The sequence below is a fragment of the Balaenoptera ricei genome, chromosome X (assembly GCF_028023285.1).
Source record: "Balaenoptera ricei isolate mBalRic1 chromosome X, mBalRic1.hap2, whole genome shotgun sequence".
NCBI lineage: Eukaryota > Metazoa > Chordata > Mammalia > Artiodactyla > Balaenopteridae > Balaenoptera > Balaenoptera ricei.
Window position 1 is genome coordinate 60,943,291 of NC_082660.1, and position 11,238 is coordinate 60,954,528.

The window sequence follows — 11,238 nt, forward strand, 5'->3', positions numbered from 1 at the left end:
ATAAAAGTTATAAAAACCTCAGGGAAGTGGAAGAGGATTAGAGAATGGAATAAGGGAAGGGCTGGGCCAGGACAACAACAGGGAAAGAGGTAGAGGTAAATAGAGAGGTTAAGGAGGGGTTTATCACTAATTCTTTACAACAGGAGAAGAGAGAAACTATGTTTACATCAGGAAGGGTGGAATGTTTATACAGAGAAATGCTATACTTTGGGAGAGGCAAGTGCCAAGAAAGGGAAATATTGAAAGTGGGAAACATGCCTGAAGTTTATACAGCTGGAAGGTTGCTTGTATATTAGAGAGAGAGGGTTAAGATGGGGTTAATGGGTGAGGATATCCAGGGGGACCAATGGCCTCAGAGAGAATGAGCAAGGCTGGCCTTAGCCCCAAAGGGAGGAAAGTCTTAATTGCATTGCCTAGCACTTCCAAAAGAATGTCAAATAGTGGTGATAATACGCATTCTTCTCCTGTTCTTGGGTTTAATGGGAATGCCAGGTATAGCGTGAGGTTGGCTTCTGGTTTGATACAGATTTCTTTATCATGTTAAGTAAGTACACTTCTATTCACACTTTATTAATATACTTATTTTGTAAACAAAAAATATTGTCCACCATTCGAGTTCTACAAGGATCAAGTCATTAGCTGTTGCAATGGCTGACCTACAGCACACACTGAAAGGAATTCAGGATGAAGCATTCCTTGTTTTGAATGGGCCCCTAGACAGTTAAATGCATATCTAAGGAAGAATTTCAATGACCTCAGATTCTTGCATCTTCCCATAGTTAGAGAAGCACTAAAATCATTAACTGAGATACCTGATGCTCGTGACTAGCAGTAACCTTTTACTAAGATGTATGCTTGACTACATGTATTTCTCAGCACACCCCCCAAACATATATATATATTGGCTCCTCCCCTACCTCTTTGGAGCAGTTCCTTACAGCTATCTGGAAGGCTGTCTCCCAGGCTATAGTCCTCAGTAAGTCCCAAAGTAAAACTGAAATTTACAGTTCTCACATTGTTCAGGGTTTTTTTGTTGTTGACAGTTTTGGCAACCATGAAGGGACCCAGAGCAGATTTCTCTCCTTCACCTGAACTCTATGAGGACTTGGAGCCTTGGTCCTGTGTCCATCCTCTGACTTAGCAAGTCCAGATGAATTTGAGTAAGTGTCTCTTGGTCTCAGATCTTCCGATTATTGGTTGACAATCTTGAGTTTTATTTGGCTGTGGATAGAAAGGTACCTGACTCCTCAGTTGAGAGACACTGAGGAGGATTTTCCCAGTTGAGAGACACTGGGAAAAAGGGCCTGGTTGAGAAACACTGGGAAGATTTGCTCAGTTGAAAGACACTGAGTGGTTTGGACTGGGTGATTAGGTAGGAGACTGGTCTGATGTCTTATCTCAATTTGGCTACCTTAACAGAATTTGTCAGAATAACAGTGAAGATACATATGGGAGTTCTCTGCTCCAAAGAAAAGAGACACAACTTCTCCTGGCCAGTTATGGCTTTCTCAGACAACTGAGAAATTTATGGGAGTGGTGAAGGCAAGTCCTCATACCATGCAGTGGTCCAATAGGGATATCCACTCATTAATTAAAAACTTGCTCGCCCAGGGACACACAATATAAGTGTTGGCCAAGCAGTACTCTGAGCACCCATGTGATTTTAGATTGACAGAGGGAGAAGCTGAGACACATAAAAGAGCTGAAATGACTCTAGGGTGACACCTAGAGGACTTAAACTCACAAACAGCACATGGGTCCACCACATAATTTCATTAGCAATTTCATTCCAACAAACCAACTTTAAAATGGGGAAGAGTTTCCCAAACAGAGAAATGAGGGGAGTCAGAAAACTTCTGACTTAGCACCCCAGCTGAGTTTATGTATATTTGGAACTTATACTTGCAAGTCCTTTTAAATTGTGAATTAAAGGAACTCTTGCCCTGAAATGGCCAAGATGGGTCTCTTTTGACATTCCAAAACTGGTTTCTGTGCATACAGTTAGAGAAACCTCTCAGAAGGTAAGAATTCTTACCATGTCAGTCAGTTTCCTTGATCTCTGCCTGCAGGGTCTGCTGGAAATTAGAGTGGTAAGAGTTTTTCTCTTTTCTAAAATTAGATTAGTGAGAATAAATTTCTGTAGGGCTAGCTCCTTGGACTCAGTGACTTTTGGTTTGAAATTTGGAAGAGTATTCTAGATTTGTTAATCTTTTTCTTCCCAGAGATGGTCACTGATTTTTGTTGTTGTTGTTTCTGTCTTTTGTGTCTTTGGTCATAAGGAGGAAAACCAGTCCTCCTTGGTCTGGTTAGGTTTTCCTTTAGTCTTGTTAGGTATCCTGAGAACTTGACTTGTTGACCAATGAGAATATTCTTTCTGGTCTCCACCATACAGAAGGTACATATACTGGCGTACATTTGGCAGTCAGTCAGATAAACTGAGTGTTCTTTGTCTGACAGTGTCAGCTCTCAGGGGAGTTTGTCATCATAAGGGATCTCAGTCCATAAGGGGCTTTGGTCATCTCAACCTTTGTTGTTTCCATGTGTACAATGAAGTTCTCTACTTCTTTAGAATGTCCTTGGGAGTGAAATTTCTGCATCTTGTGAGGGCTGCATCCTTTGCACTCTCTTGAAGGATGCCTCTTACATACTTGGTTTAACCATAAAAAGGTTTATTGGTTTGAGTCACTATTAGGATCCTACTCATCAATAGACAAATGATGAGTCCTCTGAATTGGAAAGACTTCAAAATTGTTAAAATTTTAGAAAGGGTTCATCTTAAACACTTGTACCTATTTTAATTGGTATGCAAAACAACCAAAGGCTTCTAATTTCCAAAATAGCTTAAATGACGGATTTGTTGTAGAAGGCTAATGAAAGATTAAAGATATAAAAGGTACCTAAAACAAAAGACTATAAGATTGACATAGTTCCTAATGCTCCCCTCTATCCTCCTTTATTTGAGTACTCATTCTTGTAATCCTCTGTATGAATTGCTTTTCCACTCTGAAGAGACTATTAAACAGTTACCTTTAGAAATGGGACCACTTGAGGCTGTAGGCAATCCTCTTCAGGTCAAAGGCTGAACTGAGGGCCATAGTTAAAGAATTTCTTAAACCCAGAGAGGATCCTCAAAAGTTTTTGTAAATGGATTACCAAGATGGGAGGCCATTGGTCTGACTAAACAAGTGACCATAGCTGATATTCAGAACCTGATAGGAATTTTTTTGGCTTTCTCCCCCAAGCTAAATATACCCAGAGGGAAGAAAAACATTCCAACATAGGTGGCTCAGTATGTCCATCCTTTGATATCATTTATGTGGCTACCCAGTTCCTTGAGGAATTAAAAACAGCAGTCTACTCTTTCCAGGACCAGAGATGTAGCTCCAGAAACAATTCAAAGCCCATCAATCTTTTTTTCCACTCCCCGAAACCTCCCCCTATTTATCTTAAGAGGCTTGTAAGCATTGAAAAAAAATTCTGGCCTTATGGGAACAAAAGTCCTCCTAGGAGGCACTTGCATTTCTCTCCCTGAGCCTTTGAGATGTAAATGTTCTACCTAGTCTTCTCGAGGAACTCTTCTCTAGGCCATCTTTTTAAAATGCAAATTTCAGGAAGGTAACTCTTATCAAAAGAAACTGAAAAGGGGGATAGATCATTTGGAACTTGAGGTGTCAAGGACAAATATAAATCTTCAGTGTCTTCTCCATAAATATTAGTAAGAAAACGTTTAGCCATCTAAATAAGTGACCTTGATTTGTTCCATCTGCCAGAAACCCAATTTGAACCCAGCCTTTTCTGTAACTGATGGGTTTTGTGTTATTGTACCTGATTTAAGGCTGAAAATTTGGAATGGGAACTAAGGGGTCTCTGTGTGTTTGTGTGTGTCTACATATATGTGTGTGTTGTAGACGTGTGGTATAGCCAAAATTAATTTGTAAAAGAGTCCTATTTAGTTGGTTTAAAGAAAATTAAGCACTTAGATAAATCCTCAGAAATATAAAAGAAACTAAAATGAATTTCAGGTTCACATGAACTGGGAAATATTCAGTACTGAGTTAATATTTGGTATTAAAGTTAGTTTATTAATTAATACAGACATGTCTTTAGAGTCATCAACATTAAATATAATACTTTTATTGTACCTAGATTTACTAGAAGTTAAATAAGATCTTATATCTGTTGCAAAATTTGTCAGCCAGAAAGATGACTTGATATAATAAAATTTTTATAAGTAAATTAAATGTAAGTGGGTTAAGACTTTTTAGGTGAACTCTTTAAGAATAATCATGTTTTATGGTGTGTCTACTTAGAAATAGTTTCTCCAAATCTTTTTGGCAACTTCAAACTTTAGGGTTTTGCTAAATTAAATTAAATGATGCAAGTTTATTGAATATCTAGATCATTCCCAAATAAAATAAGATACTGAAACATTAATTACTAAACATAGGCTTCCTTTTACAGAGAAACTAAAGATATTTAGGACTATTAATAAATATGTTTGGTTCCACATGGAGATATTTTCTACAAGAAAGCACATATTTTAAAAAAATTATAAATAGTATTTAGAAGTTTGCCAATCTACAGAATGCTAATGTAAAAGACAGTTCATAATTGCTTACTTCTTAGTTTTTGCTACAAATGAAGGCTTTTAAGAGTTGAGAATTCTAATTAAAATATGTAATTAAAACCACTAAAAATTAATAAGGAAAACATCTTTGTATGCAAGGAAAAAGAAGGTATAAGGAATGGAAATACACTTAGTTCAGGGAAGAGAAAGTAATTTTGTCCTAAAGATAGGTTTAAAAGAGAGAGAATGATGGCTTCCGGAGCACATATACTAAAATTGGAACGACACAGAGAAGATTAGCATGACCCCTGCGCAAGAATGACACACAAATTTGTGGAGCGTTCTATATTTTTATTAGCAGATGCAAACTATTATATATAGAATGGATAAACAACAAGGTCCTACTATCTAGCGCAGGGAACTATATTCAATATCCTCTGATAAACCATAATGGAAAAGAATATGAAAAAGACTATATATAAAACTGGATCACTTTGCTGTTTAGCAGAAATTAACACAACATTGTAAATCAACTATACTTGAATACAATAAATTTTTTAAAATAAAAAAATTAAAGTAAAATGAAATCTTATAAAAAGAGAGAGAGAAAAGGAAAACATAGGACAAAAATCTAAAGGTTAAAAAAAAGTAAGTTATAGAAGTTTTGTGGAAAAGAAACCTTGAGAATAGAGTTCTGTATGTGATCAAGACTGGCTAAGATTAGAATAAGTTGTAAGATGGTGCAAAACCTGAATTTGGTTTTCTCTCTGTTAAGAGCACAAAGTTTTAATGGGATTTTGATAGGCTCTTGATAAGAGGTAGTAAAGATTTTTTACCTTTTAAGTAAACTGTTGTAACTTTCTGTATTTTGCCTTTGAAATCTTTTGTCACTTTGCTTGGGTGGATAACTAAGTACTGTTACATAGTGACCTATGATCCTATTTGACCAAGTGTTTTAAAACCTTTTTAATATATTTGACAAACTTCCCCAAAATCAAATTCTAAATGAAGTTCTTTTGACCTGTAGATAACATTGAGGTTTTCCAGAATGCCCCCGAGCACCTCAAGATTTGTTTTCTCTCCTTATCAAAGAAAGACATTAAACTAATTAGGCTTATTTGGTATGTTAAATTACATGGGAAGCATTGTTAAATGAGTGGTGATAAACCTTCTTAGGTTGTATAGTATAGATAAATGTCATTAATATAAATGTTCTAAAAATTATGTGAAATTTCTAAAATTTAAATGTGTCCTCGTGTAATGTCATCAGTCATAATTCTAAAAATTGTTTTAAGATTGTATGCCACTAAAACAACAAATTTCTTTGACAATTGCTTTGTAAACAGGTCTTTAACCTTGCTTTTTAAGTCTTTTGTCTTTTATAGACAGTTATTTTTGTACTCTGATGCTTCTGTAAAAATGCTTCATCTTCCAGAAGATTCATAGAAAGGACCTTTTGACACATACAGGTTTCTGATAACTTTCAGCTCATACCAGTGAACTGGTTAAGAAATTAAAGAATTCTCCAGCATTTATTGTTTGTAGATTTTTTGATGATGCCCATTCTAACTGGTGTGAGGTGATACCTCATTGTAGTTTTGATTTGCATTTCTCTAATAATTAGTGATGTTGAGCATCTTTTCATGTGCCTCTTGGCCATCTGTATGTCTTCTTTGGAGAAATGTCTATTTAGGCCTTCCGCCCATTTTTTGATTGGGCTGTTTGTTTTTTTGATATTGAGCTGCATGAGCTGTTTATATATTTTGGAGATTAATCCTTTATCCGTTGATTCATTTGCAAATATTTTCTCCCATTCTGAGGGTTGACTTTTCTTCTTGTTTATGGTTTCCTTTGCTGTGTAAAAGCTTTTAAGTTTCATTAGGTCCCATTTGTTTATTTTTGTTTTTATTTCCATTACTCTAGGAGGTGGGTCAAAAAGGATCTTGCTGTGATTTATGTCAAAGAGTGTTCTTTCTATGTTTTCCTCTAAGAGTTTTATAGTGTGCAGTCTTACATTTAGGTCTTTAATCCATTTTGAGTTTATTTTTGTGTATGGTGTTAGGGAGTATTCTAATTCCATTCTTTTACATGTAGCTGTCCAGTTTTCCTAGTGTGGAAAAAAGGGAACCCCCTTGCACTGTTTGTGGGAATGTAAATTGATACAGCCACGATGGAGAACAGTATGGAGGTTCCTTAAAAAACTAAAAATAGAATTACCATATGACCCAGCAATCCCACTCCTGGGCGTATACCCAGGGAAAACCATAATTCAAAAAGGCACATGCAACCCAATGTTCACTGCAGCACTACTTACAATAGCCAGCTCATGGAAGCAACCTAAATGCCCATCGACAGACCAATGGATAAAGATGTGGTACATATATACAATGGAATATTACTCAGCCATAAAACAGAACGAAATTGGGTCATTTGTAGAGATGTGGATGGATCTAGAGACTGTCATACAGAGTGAAGTAAGTCAGAAGCAGATAAACAAATATCGTATATTAACGCATATATGTGGAATCTAGAAAAATGGTACAGATGAACCTGTTTGCAGGGCAGAAATAGAGACACAGACATAGAGAACATACGTATGGACGCCAGGGGGCAAGGGGGGGGTGGGATGAATTGGGAGATTGGGATTGACATATATACACTAATATGTATAAAATAGATAACAAATAGATAACAAATGAGAATCTGCTGTATAGGACAGGGAACTCTATTTTGTTTCACTGTACAGTAGAAACCTACACAACATTGTAAAACAATTATACACCAATTAAAAAAAAGAAATTAAAGAATTCTAATGGAAACCCTGATGACTTCATAAAACTGTTAACAGAAGATCATGATCAACAAGAATTAGTTACATAGGGCTGAATGTTAGTTTGTATAACTTTTTGTCTGAAATATTACTAGTTTTTAATCTTGGTTGCCCAAATATAAGGAAACCCTTCACCTTAAGTTAATTATGACTTACAGCAATTTGGTAAATTATAACTTTGTAAGCAGAATTGTAACATTCATCTTTTCTCACTACTTGATTCCTCCAGAATTTGGGAACTCAGTGAGTATTCTTATTTTTATGGCAATGTAGTTATTTGCATAAGTTCGATAAGAGTCTGTTCTTATAACAGGACATATTGGAAACATTGGTTATATTACCATGTTTTTGACTGGAATGTCATATTTGAGAAATTGCACAGAATCAGATATGACCAGATAGCTTTAAAGAACTAAGGTGAACTTTATGGAGCCATAAACCCCCTTGGAAAAACAATCTGGTACCTTGCTTACAAGGAGCCCAGCAGCCTTACCAGGTAAATAAGAGAGGTCACTTCCTGGCGGGCCAGGAACCTCGAAATATTTTGAGGACCTTGAGAAGGGAGGCATTCACCCAATCTATATATAGGTAGTACAGGCGAATCTGATGACAAGCCCTTGGCGTGGCTTTACTGGCCTTGAGAGGCCTTTTAAAGCTCAATCTGAGATTCCTTATGAAACGTTCCAGCACAGCCAATTTAAAAGAGCTTGTATGATCGATTACCCTTATGCAAATAATCAGGCAAAGTTTATTGAAACCAGACTTATTTTGCAGGCAAATTAGTCAACTTGGCTATATTTTGTAGAAATTAGGGTAATTTTAGAGAGAAAAAGATTGTTTCTGTAGATGTTGGGTTCTAGTGTTGTTGTCTTTGAGGTTTTGTATTTACTGCCTAAGACTCACTTCCTGGATGGCTTCTTGTTACTATGTTGCATTATGACAAAAGTTTAATTGAATTATTAAAAGGACATACTAAGATTGTTTCTGAAGCTTATCACATCGATTTATCTTTGGATGAAGATCAGGTGACCTATGGCCTGCAACCAGGAGATGATGTACACTGGAAAAGACATCATTGAAAGGACTCTCTCCAACCTAGATTACAGGACCCTTGTCAGATACTCTTAATTAGCTCTTGCACTGCATAACTGAAGGGAATTGATTCTTGGATTCGTATTTCCCACTTGAAAGGGCCCCTGCACTGGACTGGTCCATAGAGAGGACTGCTCACCTCAAACTCACCTTAAAACCATGCTCAAACAGAGGAGAAACTACTCCCACCCCAGGATGAGAAGAAGACATCAGAACGAGACAGCTATCCCAAGATGCTGGACCTGACCCATATGATTATTTATTGTGTTTTTTCATTTCTTTGACTTCTGCACATAACTCAAATGTTTTTCTATCATTGGCACAAGTCCCATGTAGACTTTAAAAATTAATCCAATTGTTGGATTTATGGTCAATTACCTATGTCAAGTACTTCTTGGTGGATTTCTCCAAGGCTCTAATTGGATGGTCCTTAGGAAAATTATTCTAGAAGAAAGAAGTTATAGTTTTGTTCGAGCCACTTTTGTTATTGCTAGATGGGACCCCTTCACTTGGCCAATCAATCATACTTCTTCTGACCATGGTCATAAATATGAATGACTTAAATCTGCATCGTAATCACCCTTGTTTACTGTGCTTTTCCTGGTAACCTCCCATAACTGACACTCCCCACCCTCAAAATCCTCTTTTGTCTTTAGCTGAGGATAGTATTTAAGGTGAGGGCTTTGGCCATTTTGGTGAGTTACTCAGTTTTTCTGGGTCTCTTCCATGTATACGTTATTAAATCTTGTTTGATTTTCTCCTGTTAATCTTTCTCATGTCAATTTAATTCTTAGACAAGCCAGAAGAATGTAGATGGGTAGAGGAAAATTTCTTCTTCCTTGACGATAGCCTTGGAAACCATCCAGTACCTTGGGGGTGGGAGGGGAGGATAGCTCTTTGGCAATTTTTTTTTTTTAAAGTAACACATGTATATAGTAAAAATTTCAAACTGCATGAAAGGTCATACAATGAATAGCCCTCCCTTGAAAGTCAATAAATAGTCCCTCTCATCTCTTATTGCTAGTCCCTCAGTTTCTCCCCCAGAGGCAACCACTGTTACCAGCTTCTTGTGTAGTCATTGGGACGTAGTCTGTGAATATTCAAGTATATGGATATATATTCCCTTCTACTTTTTTACATAGATGGTAGCATACAATATAAACTGTTCTGCACCTTGCTTTTTATATACTGTTTTCTTCCAAAATTTTGTCCTAACGAAATACCCTGCTTCCTTTTTGAGTTAATTTTGAATACTTCTCCAGGAAACTGCCTGTTTCCTCAATATTTTCCAGTTGTTTTCAGAGTTGTACGTTATATTGTCTTGTAATTTAGAACAACTACCAAAGTTCTTCATACCTATTGGTCTAAATGTTAATCCCTCTTCTAACAAACTTTCTAAGCAATTTTGGGCAAGTCCCGTGAGTCGTGCTATGTGGTAAATGTTCATAGTCTAACAGAGGGTAATGATTGTAGTGTATTAAAGAATGATGAGTGAGTTTGGCAATTTTCTGAGATATACTTGCAACTAAAAACATAAAATAATTACTATTTTAGGGGCTTAGCCCTATGCCACCCCTTCCTCTATAACCTTCCTTCCTGAGTTTCTCTTCATAACATATTAACTCACACTCAACCTGTACCCTATTAGTTAAATAAGGAAAACTGGCATTTTTAGACTGAAATAATGCCTAGGTAAGCCAAATACTGACTGCCTCAACAATTGTTTTATGGCCTGTCCTCCTCTGAAGCCAGCATCAAGGCCATGTTGAAATGAGTGGTAAAGAGGCCAAGAGATGAGGCTGGGTGGTATAAGTTGTGGTTTTCAGTTGGGGAGAGATAACTAATTTTGGAGGTTGGCAAGGAAATAGAAGAGGTTATTAATGGCCTCAGAGAAGCCGGAACGGATTTGGTAATCTGATAATGAGTGCTGAGGTCAGGACAGGGGTAGGGGTGGCATTGAGGGTGGGAATGGTAGTGGGAGGGGTGGAGCAGGTGTGGGAAGCTGAGGCTGGGCCTGGGGAATTGTATTTAATACATAATAATCTCTTGTAACATTAAAAAAAGTTTCATATCTATTGGCCTAAATGTTAATATTATTCCCATCAGTATTTGAACAAGTACTGAAACTGTGCTTGCTCTGAGAAGGAGAATTATAAGAATATTTAAACAAAACAGAACAACAAACACACACACACACATCTCATTAGTTTGGGAATTTCTTCACACCACAGCCACATTCTTTCTTCTTAATTTTACTACTTGTGTGCTTTCCTAGATTGCCCATCCAAAAAAATAAGGCTAGTTCACATCATCCCCTACCCTGTTTGTTAAAAGTGGAAAACTGGTAATTACTTGCCCCAGTGGGCACTCAATACCCTGCATATTGCTTGCATCAACAATGGATGTATTGCCTGAGCTCATTTTAGCCTGAGGTGAGGTGAACTGGAGTCTGAAACACAGAGAAAGTCCCGAGATAGGACAGGAAAACGAGATAGGGGCATGCAGGAGTTTTCTTTAAAAAGTTATTCTTACAATAATTGCCCTCTTTCAGCCTTGAACATCTTCAGTACTTGCCCTAAATCGCTTAGCAACTTTGTAAATTGTGGTGGGATTAAAATGTTGGCCAATGTATACAGAGAAGTTCCCCCCCACCCCGCCCCCAAGGGGGTGAGGGAGAAAAGCAATTTTGGAGGTCGCTGTGGAGACAGTATGAAAGCTTATAACAGTCCAGTAAGTGGGAAGCTGCTAG

At 37.1% G+C, this 11,238-nt stretch overlaps 1 non-coding gene across 1 annotated transcript; it reads left to right on the forward strand.

Annotated features, from left to right (window-relative positions):
- Nucleotides 1-4,817: 4,817 nt before the first annotated feature.
- LOC132358112 (U6 spliceosomal RNA) lies at nt 4,818-4,920 on the forward strand. Its single transcript, XR_009500465.1, has one exon. It is a non-coding gene; the product is annotated as a U6 spliceosomal RNA (small nuclear RNA).
- The last annotated feature ends 6,318 nt before the right edge of the window (nt 4,921-11,238 follow it).